General features: G+C 38.3%; 1 protein-coding gene across 1 annotated transcript in view; it reads right to left on the bottom strand.

The window, feature by feature from the left end:
* Sorcs1 (sortilin related VPS10 domain containing receptor 1) overlaps positions 1-15765 on the bottom strand; it is a 505553-nt gene that overhangs the window by 131616 nt on the left and 358172 nt on the right. The gene's annotated exons all lie outside the window — the stretch shown is intronic.

The following is a 15765-nucleotide window of genomic DNA, read 5'->3' as shown; positions in this document are numbered from 1 at the left end:
ACTGAATATAAAGGATTATTCTGTTATATAAATAAGACATGCAATCACACGCTAGACCCAGACTTTTTATAGAATAGGATCACTTAAGCATAACTGTATTTGTGCTTTATTTTAAGCAGGATTCAAAGAAATTTAATTGGTTCAATTTCTATAAAGAAAGGAGTCATATGCTGTACTGTAGCATACCACCCCCCAGTCAGTCAACATTGCATCCTTGAAGATGCAAAGTTCAAAAGTGCACATCACTTCAGGGATCCCCAGGGAGCTTCAGCCTGCAAACGACAGGCCTCATCCCATTTCACTGCCTAATCTTCAAACACATTAAAAGTTTTTGCCAAGTGCCTCATCCATTACACACTCATGGGTGAGCTTCTCGATGGTTCTGCTTCCAGTTTAGAATGCTCTGCTCCAGCTTCATTGTAGTCTCCCAGACTCTTTTCAAAGACCCAATTGAGAAGCCACTCCTGCTAAATATACCCTACTCACAACAGTGATAGCATTTCCTGTAAACAAGCATTTATTTTTATGTAAATCCCCTAAAGTATGTCTCATATTTTCTCATAAAAAATTGTGTGTTTCCCCAAATGTGACAACAGCCTGATAATGTCAATAATCACATTCATAAATAAAACACAGGGACACCAAGCCCATGCATGCCCCCCCACACACACAAAGGTGAACACAATAAATAAAACTACTAGAGTCATTATTTTTAACCATTTATTTGTCCTATAATAGTAAAACTGTAAATTGTGGAATGAAAAGAAAAGGGGGGCATGGAAGAAGAAAATAAAAATACGGTTAGAATAGGGAAGGAAAGGGAGGAAGAAGTACAAAGAGCTACAGAGTCTTTGAAAGAAGTAAATTAATCAATGTCTTGGGGGCATTCTGAAAACTCTTTTCATTTGAATTCATTTTCCCGACTCCGAGAGTCTGAGGCCTCGCTAGCTCAGCTGTTCTTCATTTTTACAAAAGTAGTCTCCTCATGGGCCTATTATCATCACTGTCAGTAAGATTTCTCTGATTGATACATGGCCTGAAATTCAAAATCTATATTCTAAACATTAAATCCTGCTTTCTTCTCCCAGGAAGCAGACACTTCCTAATAAGGCTTTTATCATTTCACTCAAGGAAACCTGTAACACGAATTTGAACATTTTGCATCACTAGAAATAGCTTGAACAAATGCAGAAGGTGAGCGTTTTAGTTAAATATTATGGAGACTGCCGGTCCATAGGCATGGCTCTTAGTCTTCCAACACCGAGATAGTGCACAAATCCACAGGTGGCCTCTTCAGACAAGATCTCAAGCCATGAGCAATGAGAATGACAATGGGGAAGGGGGTGCTAAGGAAGTGGCTCAGTGGGTAAGAGACTTCCTTTTGAAGCAGAGGGAACTGAGTTTGAGTTCCCATCACCTCTGTAAAAAGTCTGGGGCAGCTTCACGTGCATATGTAGGAGAAACTGCCAGCCAGTCTACCAAAGCAGGCCACATGAGCAACATGAGCATGTGATGCTGGCACATCCTCCCTGAGCCTAGCCTGCCTCTACTCCCACAGACTGCTAAGGAAGAGCCACCTGACCAGAGATGCTAATGAGGAAAGGACAAGGCAACAGAGTTTGCTGCCAATGGGACCTTGGGAGGGGGGTGTAAAGGCAGGCCTAACTTCCTTAATAAAGGAGTCTGTAGCACGCTCTGCTACTGACTCCTCATTCCTGCATCTTCTCACCTCTTACCCGAAGGGGTATCTGAGCAGGGTCAGCCACAACATACATATAACAACCACAGCATTGGAATGGAGAAAAGAAGACCCAGAAAGCCCTGTCACAAGGCCAGCCTAGGCTAAATGGCCAAGCTTTTGGGATAGTAAGAGACCTTGCCTCAAGGTCTGAGTGACTGAGAAAAACCAATAAATAGAAGGAATTTCCTGTTCAAGCATCTACATGCACATGCATGGCTATGGGCACTACACACGCATGTGAATGTACGACACACAATGTGGACTCACATGATACCTCATGTGTGATTGTACAAATGCTTGTGGTTGCAGTAAAGACATAGAAAGTTCTGACATAGTAGTATTTTCTATTATTTCAAATATACGATACTCCATCTTGGGACTTCAAAATAATGTTTCTATAAAAGATGAAAAACTGTGGCCCAGGATTGTTTTAATTGAAGATTCACTTTACCTTGTGTATAGGTCTAATGTGAAACCCTTTTCCTTTTTGAACTAAATTCTTCAGACCTACACCCATGCCAGTACATCTGCCTGGAATCTCCCAACTTCACCCTTCTTCTGCCATCACTTTGTTTCTGTGACTTAGGTACAGATGACTGAATTTAAATATGCTTTTCATAGGTGAGGCATTACTTAAGAGTCAGTTATCCCTTCAAGACTTCTAGAACCATGTCTACACTTATTTTAGCACAAAAATAAGGTTTCCTAGAAAACACACACACACACACACACACACACACACTTGTGTAAAATTCCTGGCATCATTGGCTTGTAGTACCGAAACTATCATCACAGCCTCTTGAGATCCTAAGGTGAGAATGATCCAGGCTACCCTGGTCATGTTGTGAGTGGTAAGGAAGGTTAGCTAATAGGTGATTGAGCCCAACTCTGGTAGATGTGAGCTCTTAGGTTTAATTCTGAGACCCCACCCCAAGTATACTCCTATTATAGAGCAAGGGCTTAATAATCTTTGCTGATTTTGTTGTTTTCTATCATCCCTGATGGGAGATGTCATTCTGTATATGTTTCTCATACTGGTTAATAATAAAGCACTGTTGGCCATTAGGAAAGGAAGATAGGAGGGACTAGGAGACAAGGAGGAAATAGGAAGTAGTAAGGAGGAGTCAAGATGGAGAGTCTGGAGAGAGCTGGACGCCAGCCACCTCCCCGGTAAGAGAAGGCCATGTGAAAATACATAGATCAACAGAAATGGGTTAATAATTAAGGCAGAGCTAGCCGATAAGAAACAAGTAACAGGGCCAACAGCATTGTATCAAATACAGAGTCTCTGTGTATTATTTGGGGCTGGCGTAGCAGCAGGACTAGACCTGGCGGCGAGAGGAAAAACCCATACTCCTTACACATCCCATTTTATGTAAAGAGATGAATATTAACCTATGAAATTAAACCCAATTTTGGCACAAGAAACTCTTTGGGATATATCATAGATGCCTACTAACAGAAATGGTACATAAAAAATTATTTGTTTTTACTTGCCAGTACTCAAAAACTAATAAAATTATATAATATAATAGTCCACGAACCAGACTACAACTATACGAAATGTGAAATTCACCAATTATTTACTCAGGATTGCAAGCTAATGGTAGATAACATTTAGGGTGCCATTGGTACACCCAGGAAAAATGTTTTTGTTTTTGTTCATTTGGTTGTTTTTATCTGTAGATAGTACCTCAGGGAGAACAGGCCTATGCTGACCTTGAAATATACTAGATCAAATCTCCAGGTATACTTAGGTAGCTGACTGATAAATATTGATGGTGGAAGCACATCCCATTTAAATAGAAGTAGCAAATGCAGGCCTAGTCTGAGGTCACAAAGGGAGTTATCCACTTGGGATTTCTATTAGTGACTCAAGAGATTTGGAGTTTCAAAAGCAGAATAAAAAAAAAAAACACACAATGAAATGTTGTTAGACATTATTATGAAGCACAATTGTGCAATGCTAAGGTTTTGCATTTGACTCTTAGAGCCATTAGATGGCATGGAATGTAGCTAAGGATGTATGGCTGAAGATGTGGCTCAGTAGTATAGCACTTGACTAGCATGCATTTATCTCTGGGTGCAATCTCTACATTGAGAAAAAATGGAATAAAAAAAGTATGTAATCACTCAAATGGATGAATGGTATTCCTTGCCTGTGTGTGGACCTTAAGAGAAACTGAAGTAGAAGTTTCCTGGCCATTCTAGAGGTGTTCTAATGTGTCTACTAAGGATTAGGAAAAACAAATATGCTGTTTATTCAGGGAGAATTAACTTACAACAGAGACAGATGAATGCCAGCAGGTTCCTGGTCCCAAGGATGCCTCCAGATGTTCTTCTATCCCCATGCTGCAAGCCAGAGAGAGTTCTGGACCCTTCCCTAGACCTAGTTCCCCCAGGTAATGTCTGCCCCTGTCCCCACCCCAAATAGGCATGGTCAGTGTCACAGGTGCAGACAAAGTAAATATCTCAACACAGTGTTCCAATGATAAAGAGCCCAATCAAGCCTGCAGTAGCCCACTGGTATCCCAAAACGGTGTTCCCATTGGGAGCTACTTTAGAATAAAACTTGGGGATCACCAGAGCCAAGAATATGAAAAAAGCTAAATCCAACCTGACATGCTGCACCAAGAATCCTAGCACTGCGATGTCAGCCCTGTGAAATACAATCAGCCCACTGCAGCCTTTGTAGACATTTTCTAAAGAGGAATTCAGAAATGTCACTAGTTTATCATTCTCCTGGCATTTTGTCTGGGTTTATCCCACTTTAATATAGTGCTCAATAAATGCTGTAGAGACATGAAATGTCCTGAAGTAGATAACTACAGAGCAAGTATTAAAAAATAAATACTGTGACTGGAGAGCACCTACTTATTCAGATTTAGAAATGCAGTTTCAGCATCCAGGGGACTGGGATTTGCAGAGGGACAGAAACTGCTAGGGAAGGAGACTTCTGCTTTCAGTTTCTTTGTTTCAATAGAGGATTCATGTATCACCCAGGACTTCTCCATTAACACTGCCCCCAGAAGCAAGCAATCCTGCCTGCTAGAGACAGAGGTGTGCCTGGTAGGTACTATCAGTTGGATTCCTAGATTCCCTTCTGTACAGCCATGGTTGACTCTTCACATGCCATAATAGTTAGTTTCTAAAGCAATCATCATCAGAAAAAGCCTGGCTACTGCCACAACTTTTACTGTGGAACAGTGCAGCTTAGCCTGAAGTCTCATTTCTTGTGCAACCAGGAAAAGCAAGTCCTGTGAAAGCAAGGATGCCTGAAAGTCATTTTACTCTCTTTTTATCTAGAGAGACACACATTCTTCTTGTTTCTTTTAGTCCAAGTCTCACTCTGCCACACTGTTTTCCCAGTAACAAAGCTACCTCCTATGAACAACAAATAAAGTAGATAGAATAAATAAAAATGATTGCTAGTTTCCCATGTGTAATGACCTACTGAGAAGTCAGCATGGGAGGTAACTTTAAGCTTCCCAAGATCAAAGTCTTCATCTTTTCATCTATATTCCTCGAGCCAAAGGCCTACTTATTTGCACAGAGGTTGTTTTACATAAATATAAAGAGTGTGTGTGTGTGTGTATGTGTGTGTGTGTGTGTGTGTGTGTGTGTGTGTGTGTGTGTGTAGAAAAACAGTGAGGAATGGGGTTCTGTTGAAGAGTGAGGAATTCACACAGCTCAAAATGGTAATGACAAGGTAAAGATGTTCATTGTACAAACTGCTTTTGTAGAATTAAAGCTTTTGGTGTAAACATTAATGCTGCAAAGAAACAACTTGCTCCAAGAGTCTGGCCTCCTGCTGTGAGTCTTGGCTTTATACAACATTACCTAACTGGAGGTGGAGGGTCCAAAAAATGGCAACAGTGCAAGGTTTCTTAATGAAAAAAGAAAACAAAAGTTGATTCAAATGTGAGGTGGGTCTCAGGTGTTTGGAAAGCACTCACTAGTGAGGCATCACACAGGTTTACTGCTGGCTCTCTGAATGCACATGATATACCCTTCACACTGTGCAAGCCATTACTCCAACAATGCCCTTCCAACACCTCAGCTTAGGTTCCAGATTATAGCCTATTGTAGTCCCAGGGCCTTTACTCTATTCTTTCTGCTCTAATAGAAATACAATGGCCTGATTACAGAAAACAAAGGCTTTTCACATCTTTCTACCACCATTCATTGACATGTATTAATGTATTTTTGTATTGAATTATATCAAATTATTGAATTAAAAAAATTTGTTTGAGTTCCTGACAAGAATTCCATATAGAACAATAACAAGCCCATTAGATAAATTTTGGTTTGGGATTAGAACAAAATATATGGCCAGTTGTTTTCTAGTGACCAGAAACACACTTGTTAAATTTTGTATTATATATGAAGTATGGTTTTCAGCATAAATGATCAGTTCTGAAAAAAAACTGATGCTGTTCTGTCCAAAAGTATCAAATACTTCTAGATGCAAATAAGCACATCCACCATTAGTACACATTTTTCTCTTGTCTTTAATAAACGTTCAAATTACATGTGTCTCCCCCATAACTGTTTGAACATAAATTTCTTTATTATTTATTATCAATAAATATTTGCTTTCTATATCTATTTTACAAGTGGACATACCCAAGGTCATGTAAATTTTTCTTGGTCAAATAGTGGATAAAGTGTAATGTCTACTTTAGAGGCTCACTTGAGTGGGTATGTATCGGCCAGGACAAACCTAGCTGCTACACTTACATCCATTGTCTTCTACATGCTTCTTAAGTCAGTACTAACACTTCCTATATCCTTTATATTTCCTGCTTACCTACTCTTCTTTGTCTCTGTGGTTTCCCAAATGTGCATGGAATAGATAGGAGTATGAAAGCATATGGAACATGGATCATGGCCAGGTCAATGCACCCAGTTCCCAAATGAAAATTATAGAGCCATGAGATACAAAAGAAAGATTTTAAATAGACATCACGTCTGACTCTCAGTGAGACTGAGAGATATAAATTTAAAATAATCAGTGAGTATAGCTAAAGAAGAGCTTGTGATGTTTTTATTAACATTTCTCTTTTTTCTTTTTTAAACTTTAGTGCTATCATTTTCTTCATATTTTTAGCTACATGTTAATTTTGCCTAATAATATATCTAGGAGACAGTTTCTTATCTGCTCATAAAACTAATGTGGTAAATCTCTAAGTACTTTATTACAATCTATTAAATGAAAATGCTCCAATTTACTGAGCTATTGTCTATTAATGGACCCGAAGTAAAAGTGTACATTGATAGGGAAAAGATCCATTGGGAAGGCACATGTAAGTAAATCCCAGCATCCCTGGAACGATTCTGGGGTTGGGGTGACAAATAAATCCCCACCTCTAAGAATGATCATCAAGTGTCAATAAGGGAGATATATGTATGCAAGATTTTTATAATTATTGTTAATAAATGTTAAGTATGAATAAAAAACAGTAGCTTTTTCATTATAGAAAATGAAGTCTATTTGTAGACTAAATATGTATATGAATAACAAACAAAGAGAATAAAGGGTTGCTTTGAATAGAAGATAGATCAGAAATTTCACACGTCTAAGACATAAACACTGACCATATTACCACCAGGGCTAGAAGGGATCGCCAAATCTGTGAACAAACTGTGACTGGAAAACAATTAGGTGACCTGCCAGGAGGACTCTGTCTATGCTGAGCTTGTGCTCAGAGTGAGAGCAGAAGCCAACGGTCCAGTGCTAGAAAGGGCAGGTTAACCAAGGAGCAAGAAGAAAATGGCATTTGCACTCTCCTCCTCTAGGTGTCTGTGTAGGGATCATGAACATTAGATGAGAGAACACAAACCAAAGTTTAAAAGCACTGAAACCTGGGTATCCCATAGAACCCATAGAAATTATGTTCCCTGAGAGACCATAACTCTAATGTTTGGGAACGGTTATCTCCAGATAATGTTTGGTTTGAACACATCAATACAAGGAGAAAAGATGAGCATATACCCAATATGTGTTAGTTTTTCAGTTGCAATTCATATATGCTCTAGGTACTTATTTATGGACAACAGAAAATACACAAAATAAATAGAAATAAGACTGAAACATAATAAAACATTCAAGTGTCTTCTTGTGACATATTCTCCTGGGCTGCTGGAGAAGATGACTCAGAATAGTGTCTATGCACTGTGCTGAGGATTCCTAGGAATCTTTCAAACTTAACATCACGTAGAATGAAAGGCTGACTCTGAACTAGAATTATTTAATGAAGACGTACTGTGTGCTTGGCTAAGTTCTAGGCATTAGGGATAAGATAGTGAGTGAAATGGAAAAAAATCTCTGTACGTCTTGAAACTTTAATGATTAAATCATATACATGTAAGTGTGTGTATGTGTGTGTGTGTATATATATATATATATACACATACATACAATATTTTATATATAAAATATTATGGGAGGTAAGAACATTTCTGAGGGCTGGATTGTAGATAAAATATAAAACCATGAGATTTAACTATATCAGAAAAATCAGCCTTTTGTCAAAGGCTATGGAACATAGGGGCTGTTTATCTATTAAATGGGAGAGTGATGTCAGATAGGGCAGCAAGGCTGTGCCCTTGTCAGTGGCCTGATCATCATCTGTCAACAATTTAGGTTAGAATGCATACTGTGTGCCTTCAAAATCCACACATGCCACAAATGCGGTAAATAATGAAAACCATTATTTGAAAGACAGTTTCAATTCTGAAAGCAATGCACTTGCCTAGCTAAGAAATGATAAAATCAGACCAAAACTTAGACTTTATAATTCCTTTATGGTTCCATATATAAGGATTAAAAAGAAGAATATTAGTAGTAGTTGTTAATAATAAGTGGACTGGGACTATAAGTTAACGGTAGAGTGCTTGCCTAACAGTAGAAGGCCCTGAATTCAAACTCCAGTAACAATAATAAATAATAAGATTGTGTGAGAAGTACAGAAACTATGGTTAGCAGCACTATGATCACTAAAGGATTCCTTGAAGATTGGAAGTGAGTTACAGATGAACAAGTCCAGATTTGTCATATTCCAGTTTAGGAAGCCAAGGCTTCGGGACAAAAAATACCTTTTCCTTAAAGATTGGAACTTTTAATCTAGGCCTGATGACAGACAGATGAATAGACAAACAGACAGGGCTTAGAGAAGAGATGAATATGAAAAAAGAAAAATATTTCCTTGTTTTGTAATTTAGCATCTCAGAAAAGATAGTGGGAGGTATATATATGTATGTATGTATGTATGTATGTATGTATATCATCCAGTAAAAAGATGAAAAATATAACAACTGAAGCTTTGTCTATCTCTTAGAATAGCAGTTCTCAACGTTTGGTTAAATTCCCTGTTTGGGGGAGGTCAACCAACTCTTTCACAGGGATCACCTGAGACCACTGGGAAACACAAATATTAACATTATAATTTGAAATAGTAGAAAACTGTGATTATGAAGTAGCAATGAAAATAATTTTATGGTGGGGGGGGTCACTACAATATGATGGACTGTACTAAAGGGTCACACCATAAATGTTAAGAACAATTGCTCTAGAGTCATGTATCTGGGAATTTGTACAATACGGTCCTAGACACACTTGGGAGTTTTGAGAGTTTGGAAGCAGCCTTCATGTTACCTTCAGGACAGAACTCCAAATAAGTCAGATGTGTATGTCTGGAATCAAGCAGATGATCATTGATTGGAAGCTCCCCTAGCTGCACAGCAAGACCCTGCCTGTATCAAGGAGCAGCAGAGTTTACATAAGTGACTCAAAAAATTCTACCAGGGAACTCCTACAGCTGATAAAAACCTTCAGCAAAGTAGCAGGATAAAAGATAAACTAAAAAAAAAAAAAAAATAAGTAGCTCTACTATATACAGATATAAAGGTGCAGAGGAAAAAAAAACAGACAAACATCATATTTTACAATAGTCACAATCAACATAAAATATCTTGGAGTAATGGTAACCAAACAAGTGAAAGATCTATATAAGACAAACTTTGAGTTTTTAAAGAAAGAAATTAAAGAAGATACCAGAAAATGGAAATATTTCTCATGCTCTTGGATAGGTAGGATCAACATATTAAAAATGGCAATCTTGCCAAAATTAATCTACAGACTCAATGCAATTCCCATCCAAATCCCAAAACAATTCTTCACAGAACTTGAAAGAACAATTCTCAACTTTGTATGGAAAAACAAAAGACCCAGGATAGCCAAAACAACACTCTACAATAAAAGAACTTCCAGAGGCATCACTATCCCTAACTTCAAGCTCTATTGTAGAGCCATTGCCCTGAAAAGCACTTCATATGAGTGTAAAAATAGACAGGAAGACCAATGGAATCAAATTGAAAACCCTGATATTAACTGAAACACCCACAGATACCAGATATTTGACAAAGAAGCTAAAATCATATAATGGTGAATAAAGCATCTGCAGCAAATTGTGCTGACCTGTACAAGACTGCAGGATGTATTCATATCTATTGCCATGCACAAAACTTAAGTCCAAATGGATCAAAAGCTCAACTTAAATCCAACTACATTGAACCTCTTAGAAGAGAAAGTGTGAAGTACCCTTGAACAAATTGGTACAGGAGACTGCTTCCTGAACATAACACCAGTAGCACAGATTCTGAGATCAACAGTTCCTAAATGGGACTTCCTGAAACCGAAAAGCTTCTGTAAGGCAAAGGAAACAGTCACCAAGACAAAATGGCAGCCCACAGAATGGGAAAAGATATTCACCAACCCCCACATCGATTTTCAAAATATACAAAGAACTCAAGAACCAAATAATTCAATTAAACAGTGGGGTACAGAACTAAATAGAGATTTCTAAATAGAGGAATCTAAAATGTCTTAAAGACACTTAAGAAAGTACTCAACATCCTTATCCATCAGGGGAATGCAATTCAAAACAACTCTGAGATACCATCTTACTCCTATTAGAATGGTTAAGATAAAAACAAAAAACAACAACAACAAAAAAAAAAAAACAATCAACCAACCAACCAACCAAACAAACAAACAAACAAAAAAACACAGTTCTTGCTTTAGAGGATGTGGAGAAAGGGGAACACTCCTCCACTGCTATGGGAGTGAAAACTCATACAGCCACTTTGGAAATCAGTATGGCAGTTTCTCAGGAAAATGGGAATCAGTATACCTCAAGATCCAGTAACTCCACTCTTCAGCATATATCCAAAAGATGCACATTCATACAAGGACACCAGTTCAACTATGTTCATAGCAGCATTATATGTAATAGCCAGAAACTGGAAGCAAACTAAATGTCCCTTAACTGAAGAATGGATGGAGAAAATGTGATACAATTACACAATGGACTACTACTCAGCTGAAAAAAAAAATGGAATCTTGAAATTCACAAGCAAATGGATAGAATTACAAGAAACCATCCTGAGTGAGGCAACCCAGTCACAAAAAAAGACAAACATGGTATGTACTCTCTCATATATATAATTTAGACATACAGCAAAGGATTACCAGCCTACAATCCACACCACCAGAAAAACTAGGAAACAAGGAGGAGCCTAAGAGAGACATACATGCTACCCTGGAGAAGAGGAAAGGGACAAGATCTCCCAAGCAAATTGGGAGTATGAGGGGAGGCAGAGAGGAGAGAGTTAGGAGGAAGAGGAGGAGAGAGGATGGCATGAGGGAGCAGGAAGATTGGGTCAGGGAAAGACCAGAGGAGAAAAAGAAAAGATACCATAATAGAAGGAGCCATTATAGATTTAAAGACAAATCTGGCACTAGGAAAATGTTCAGAGATCTACAAAGATGACCTCAACTAATAATCTAAGCAATAGTAGAGAGGCTACCTCAAATGCCATTCTCCTGTAATGAGACGGATGACTACCTTATATGCCATCCTAGGGCCTTCATCCAGTAGCTGACGGAAGCAGAAGCAGACACCCACAGCTCAACACTGAGCCAAACTCCTGGAATCCAGTTGCAGAGAAGGAAGAGTTATGGGCAAAATGTCAAAACTAGGCTAGAGAAACACACAAATCAGCTGACCTGAACAAGGGAAAGCTCATGGACCCCAGTATGTTAGCTGGGAAACCAGCATAGATAGGTCCGACCCAGACCCCCTGAATATGGGTGTAAATTAGGAGAACTGAGCAGTCTATGGGAACTATGGTAGCAGACCATTATTTATCCCAATTACTGAATAGACTTTGGGAGCCTATTCCACATAGAGGGACACTTCCTCAACCTAGACACATGTGGCAGGGCGTGGGCATTGCTCCAAATGATATGATAGACTTGGAAGACTCCCCATGGAAGGCCTCACCCTCCCTGGGGAGCAGAAAGGGGATGGACTGGGGGTTGGTGGGGGGGAAGGGGGAGGATAGAAGATTGAGGGAACTGGATTTATATGTAAAACAAGCTTATTTGAAATTTAAATTAAAAAATTATGAAAAAAAAGGAGTCTATATATCTTCTCAAACATTCTATCACATTATAGCTTACTAAATGGAATGATACCTTTTTGGTTTGATTTTCCTTTCTATTTGTAATTGATTAATGCTACATACTCACACACACACACACACACACACACACACACACACACACTTTACAGACCATTAGAGATAAAGAAAACTGAAGACTTCATGATAGGTTAAAAAAAAATTGCATGATAAGTAAATGTAACATAGAATTTTGCATTGGAAGAAAGAAGATATCTGTAGGAAAGCCAAGGTAAATCAAAATAATGTCTCAAGTTGATATTATGTGAAATTCTTAACTGTGAAAATTGTACCATACCTATGTAAGCTATTTTAACACTGGTTGGAACCAGCTGAAGTATATGTGGGGATTGCTTAGAATTTTTTACAAATATATCTATTTGCTTAATTGTTTTAATTTTTGGAGGGAGTGTCTGTGTCTGTGTGTGTGTGTGTGTGTCTGTGTCTGTGTACCTTATGTGTGGGAAACTGAAGATGTCAGAAGGGGTACTGAATCCCCTTGAACTAAAGTTGGATGTAAGCTGACATGTGGGTGCTGAGAACCAATCTTGCTTTCTCTATAAAAATAGTAAGTGTTCTTAACTGTCCAGCCATCTCTCCAGCCCTTTCCAAACGATCTTTAATTGTGACATTATTTAACAATTAAATATTGTAGAAAGGGAAACTATATTCAAAGCTTATGAGAATATATTTAATTATACAGGAAGTAAATAGGAAACTTGTCTTAGAAACTCAGCATTACCACTTGATATAACTAGGTCATTTTGCCATTCATCCTCTAAAGACAGCAGTAAATGCAAATGCCTATACAATTTCAGCTGTTGTACTTTCATGACTCATAGGTGTCATAAACACAAAAATAAAGATACACTATACTTTGTAGTGATAATGTTGCAGGATTATCCTATCCTGTAGTGATATCTTGCTTCTAATCTTGGATCAGAAAGAGGAAGGAGTAAGCCGCAGCTACATCTTACCTTCTCAACTTTCCAGACAAAAAGAGACTGAGTTCCTGTGTTCTCCCACCTTACCACTTCCTCTCTCCACCCAGGCATATCACTTCCTATATGTCTATGCAGACCTCCAGACCTCTATGGTTAACTAGTGGTCAGCTCTGCCCTCTGATCTTCAGGCAAGCTTGATTTGTTAGAGTATAAACAAGACATCACTATACTTTTCCATAAAGATTTTTTTAAGTATGTGGCTGTGTGTGTATGTGTGTATGCCTGTGGTGTGCATGTGCTCATGAGTACAGATGTCTGCAGAAACCAGAAGAAGATGGTGGCTTCCCTGGAGCTCTAGTTGCAGGTAGCTGTGAGGGACCTGATATGGGTACTGAGAACTGAACTCAGATCCTCTGTAAGAGTAGTACTTATTCTTACACACTGAACCATTCCTCTGGCCTTATAATAATGCTTTTTATTGTAAGGCTACTCTTATAGGTAAGTTTTGTTTTTCATAGAAAATGCATTGATACTAATATTCTTATTTATTCATGTTGAACACAGAAAAAGTCCAAAGTTCTTGCACTGCATTACTTTGAGCACAGCTTCTGTGGAAGCAGAGGCTCACCTATGAGAATTTGGGGGGGGGGCTGAATGCTAATGTTTGAACTACATCCCTCTCTCCAAGATACCCTGTTTTCCATAGCTACAAAATTGTTCGGAAAAAAATATTTACTCAGAGGATAAACATGAGCTAATCAGTTTGTTCTACAGGTTGGCAATTCAGGAAGTATACAGACATAAATATTCTAACAAGTTTATTCCTGTCACCATGGAGTCCTAAAGTTGCTCTGCTCGGCACATGATAATGGCTTTGTAATTCAATTATTGGTAATAGTAATGTCTTCTGGGATTTATCTGCCTCAAATGTGGGTGCTCATGTAAAACTCTTTACCATAAATCTTATGAATGCAGGCTCTGTACACACCCCGGGGCACATCTTGCTATGCCCGTGAAGCCTTGACACTTTTCTCTAAATTATGGGATTGTTTTGCTTAGAGGTGTTGATGTCTTAAGTGCCGGGGCCAACAATAAACAACACTGGGACAGGTCCATTTCCTCTTGTTATTCTACTTAGAGGAAGATAGATCTTGATAGACAGCAGAATTCTGTTCTCATTTTAAAACGCTCTTGGCATCCATTTCTCTGGCACTTTGTAGAGGAGATTCCCTGTAAGCCATAGGAGGTCAGACTGAATGCCCTCTAAATTCTCCTTGAGTGCTAAGATTCTGAAGCATAACTGTGTCAGGGATGATCACCTGACCTATCCTGGCAAATTACCAACTGTCAGTGCTGTGTCTTCTCTACTCTACCCTCTTCATCTTACTCTGTAGGTGCTAAGAGAACTTCATCTAATCTTTAATAGGTAAAACAAATTTCTAAAGCTCCCTCAACCCCAAATCCATTTCTCATGGCCACTATCAGTTGGAAGGCGATTTCATCCATTCCCCAAATCTTTAGTTTTTGTTTCATTTTAATACATATGAAACAAGTAGGTGTCATGATGATCATAATGTTGTAGTGATGACATTTTTATTTTACTGATTCACAAAATAATAGTACATATTTATTTATTTAAGTTTTAGTTCCAGTGGTATAGGAGGATATGTGACACATACCAGGCATTGTTCAGTGTTCTAAGCATTTCAGTGTATTAGACTTTTAGTCAAGTCGTGTGTGTGTGTGTGTGTGTGTGTGTGTGTGTATGTGTGTGTTGTGTCCTTGAGTGCATGTAAAAATCTTACCTGCTCTTTTCCATGGCCCTGACATCTGATATTTACGTACAAGGTCAAACTGGTTGACCTATATCTCAGTAGTTTCTTACAGGAAACAGTAATAGAAGTGTGATTGAAGAAGAAAGAAACATCATCTCAAAATGGATGATGTGACATATTCAAATGTTCTCATCTTTTAGATAGTTATCAATGCTTTACATTATATGAGGGGAAATAGGCAAGTTGAAGCATAATTTCGTCTGTTTTACTGAGGAACACTTAGAATTCAAGGAATCATATAGCTTTATGCCATGTTTTTATAAGCAGAATTCCAGAAAAGACATTGCTATTGCAAACGCACACCTAAGTCTGAATAAATAACCTTAATTACACACAAAAACTTGGGGTAATCTCAGGAGTCTTTAAGTTTTAAGCGAGGTGTGTTCATTATCATTAAGTTGACTTCCTCTAAAATAATTACAAATTAGAAAGCCAGAGTTATGACTAGTCCCCTTCCTTCTTTCTTCTCATTATTGGCAATGGGTGACACTTTGGCATCAGAGAAATTCTTAGTGGACATCTAGAGACATGATTGAATCTCTATTTTGCAAAGACAGAAAAGCTGCTGCCTAGGAGGACAGGAAATCATCAAGATAAAGGGACAGTGATCATCGATGACCATTAGTGAATGAAGGCTGCAGGAGAAGTGATGAGGCACATTCATTTTAATTCGTAAGGAAAACCTGCTAATCACAGGAAAAGATTAAGCAGTGAAGGAAGG

This window comes from Phodopus roborovskii, unplaced genomic scaffold (assembly GCF_943737965.1).
Source record: "Phodopus roborovskii unplaced genomic scaffold, PHOROB, whole genome shotgun sequence".
Taxonomy (NCBI): Eukaryota; Metazoa; Chordata; class Mammalia; order Rodentia; family Cricetidae; genus Phodopus; species Phodopus roborovskii.
This window is presented reverse-complemented; position numbering and strand designations above follow the sequence as displayed.